Below are 3,083 nucleotides of genomic sequence, written 5' to 3' on the forward strand. Positions count from 1 at the left end.
GCGAGAAATATCGCTGAAAGATCCAGCAGGACAGGTAAATCCACCAATGCTGTTCTGTGTCTTTTATGAATTTTATGCGAGTTGCTCACCCTTACCGACATAGTTTCTGTTGTTGTCTTTTGATTGATTCTCACCTGTCCCAAGCATGTTCTTGTGTCTTTGATTGATTCCCACCTGTCCCACATGTTCTTGTGCTTTGATTGATTCCACTGTCCACATGTTTTCTTACGTGTCTTTGATTTGGTTCTCACCTGTCCCAATGTTCTTGTGTCTTTGATTGGTTCTCACCTGTCCACATGTTCTTGTGTCTTTGATTGATTGTCCACCTGTCCCACATGTTCTGTTGTCTTTGATTGATTTCTCACCTGTCCCACATGTCCTTGTGTTTTGATTGATTCTTCACCTGTCCCATGTTTTGTGTCTTTGATTGATTCTCACCTGTCCCACATGTTCTTGTGTCTTTGATTGGTTCTCACCTGTCCCACATGTTCTTGTGTCTTTGATTGATTCTCACCTGTCCCACATTTCTTGTGTCTTTGATTGATTTGTTACCTGTCCCACATGTTCTTGTGTCTTTGATTGATTCTCACCTGTCCCACATGTTCTTGTGTCTTTGATTGTTCCCACCTGTCCACATGTTCTTGTGTCTTTGATTGGTTCTCACTGTCCCACATGTTCTGTGTCTTTGATTGATTCTCACCTGTCCCACATGTTCTTGTGTCTTTGATTGATTCTACCCTGTCCACATGTTCTTGTTCTTTGACTGATTCTCACCTGTCCCACATGTTGTGGTGTTCCATCATCCTCTGGTCGTACACCAGGCCCGTGGTCAGGTCCAAGCTGTCTCTTCTCTCCTCACAGAGCTCTTCACTGCTCTCTGCTGGGGTCAGGGCTGGGTTCAGGGGGTCGCTGTCTGATAGAGGCCCTCCCTCTGGAAACATAGCACAGTCATGAATAGTTATGATGTGTTATGAAGAGGTTATGAAGGAGTTATTAATGGGTTATGAAGAGGTTATGAAGGAGTTATTCATGGGTTATAGAGGGGTTATAAATGGATTATAATCCACAAATTTATGAAGGGGTTATGAATGGTTATAAATGAGTTAGAATTATTATGAATGGGTGATAGAGGTTTTTGAAAGGGTTATAAGGGGTTATGAATGGGTTATGAGTGGGCGATTAATGGGTTTAAAGGGTTATGAATGGGTTTAAAGGATTATGAATGGGTAATAAGGGGTATGAAGGGGTTTACAGGATTATGAATGGGTTTAAAGGATTATGAAGGGGTTTAAAGGTTATGAATGGTTTAAAGATTAGAATGGGTTAAAGGATTATGAATGGGTTATAAGGGGTTATGAAGGGTTCTCAGTACTACCAGTACCTGCAGACTGGTCCAGTAAGGGTACAGAGCAGAGATAGACCTGGAGATGGATTTCAGGGCACTGTTACTCGGGATGATGGTGGCCCCAGGCGGGGCAGGACTCCCCCAATAGTGACCTCAGACAGGCACACACCCCTTCTGCTGTAGGACTGCAGGTTATATCCTCCCTAAAACATGAAACAAGATGGCATCAACGTCACTCATATAACAATCTCTTTCATTCAAAACACACATTGACTTTAACCATAAAAGGGGCGCAGCCAGTTAAGGTAGATATATAATGTGGTATGGAAGCCAACTCAACCTACCCCCAACTCAGCGTTTACACAGGCAGCAGAATCATTTTCATTTGCCCAATTATTGACAAAAAGATCAGATGTGATTGGTCAAAAGACCAATTAGTGGCAAAAGATCAGATGTGATTGGTCAAAAGACCAATTTAGTGGCAAAAAGATACTGATGTGATTGGTCAAAAGACCAATTAGTGACAAAAAGATCAGATGTGATTGGTCAAAAGACCAATTAGTGACAAAAGATCAGATGTGATTGGTCAAAAGACCAATTTAGTGACAAAAAGATCAGATGTGATGGTCAAAAGACCAAAATATGACCAAAGACAGATGTGATTGGTCAAAAGACCAATTAGGACAAAAGATCAGATGTGATTGGTCAAAAGACCAATAGTGACAAAAGATCAGATGTGATTGTCAAAAGGCCAATTAGTGGCAAAAGATCTGATTAGGGCTGCATGTGTAATCGAAGCTAAATAAAGACGTGTAGAGTTTATTGTTACCTCTAGTGCCAGCAGCAAACCTCCCCCAGCCAGGCCCAGCAGCATGTGAGTCAGAACAGAGAAACACTGAGGACTGACAGACAATCTCCCCCTAAAAACACACAGGATCTTTCAGAAATAATATCACATCAACTTGTACATCAACTTGTAGATAAAGACAATTCATATTTGGTTCTCCTTACCTTGGGATCACCTATCACAGAGTCAAAGCCTGCTGCCACCAGGACAAGCTGAGGTTGAACTGCAACAAACAAACTGTTATGGGGACATCACATCGGAATGTGTCCTATTATTCTAAGAACATCGTCTTGAATGTTCCTATTATTCTAAGAACATCGTCTGAATGTTCCTATTCTTCCTAAGAACATCGTCTGAATGTTCCTATTCTCTAAGAACATCGTCTGAACGTTCCTATTCTTCTTAAGAACATCGTCTGAACTGTTCCTATTCTTCAGAACATCGTCTGAATTTCCTATTCTTCTAAGAACATTCGTCTGAACGTTCCTATTCTTCAAGAACATCGCTCTGAACGTTCCTATTCTTCTAAGAACATCATCTGAACGTTCCTATTCTTCTAAGAACATCGTTCTGAACGTTCCTATTCTTCTAAGAACATCGTCTGAACGTTCCTATTCTTCTAAAGAACATCGACTGAACGTTCCTATTCTTCTAAGAACATCGTCTGAACGTTCCATTCGTCTAAAACATCGATGAATGTTCCAATTCTTCTAGAACATCGTACTGAACGTTCCTATTCTTCTAGAACATCGTCTGAACGTTCCTATTCTTCTAAGAACATCGTCTGAACGTTCCTATTCTTCTAAGAACATCGTCTGCATGTTCCTATTCTTCTAAGAACATCTCTGAACGTTCCTATTACTTCTAAGAGACATCGTCTAACGTTCTATT

General features: G+C 40.9%; 1 long non-coding RNA gene across 1 annotated transcript; it reads right to left on the bottom strand.

Annotated features, from left to right (window-relative positions):
• Window positions 1–780: 780 nt before the first annotated feature.
• LOC112074934 (uncharacterized) lies at window positions 781–2,429 on the bottom strand. Its single transcript, XR_011477180.1, has 3 exons — window positions 2,175–2,429; window positions 1,373–1,548; window positions 781–929 (listed from the first exon to the last, which is right to left on the bottom strand). It is a non-coding gene; the product is annotated as an uncharacterized lncRNA (long non-coding RNA).
• Window positions 2,430–3,083: the final 654 nt, after the last annotated feature.

Source organism: Salvelinus sp. IW2-2015, unplaced genomic scaffold (genome assembly GCF_002910315.2).
Source record: "Salvelinus sp. IW2-2015 unplaced genomic scaffold, ASM291031v2 Un_scaffold2879, whole genome shotgun sequence".
Taxonomy (NCBI): Eukaryota; Metazoa; Chordata; class Actinopteri; order Salmoniformes; family Salmonidae; genus Salvelinus; species Salvelinus sp. IW2-2015.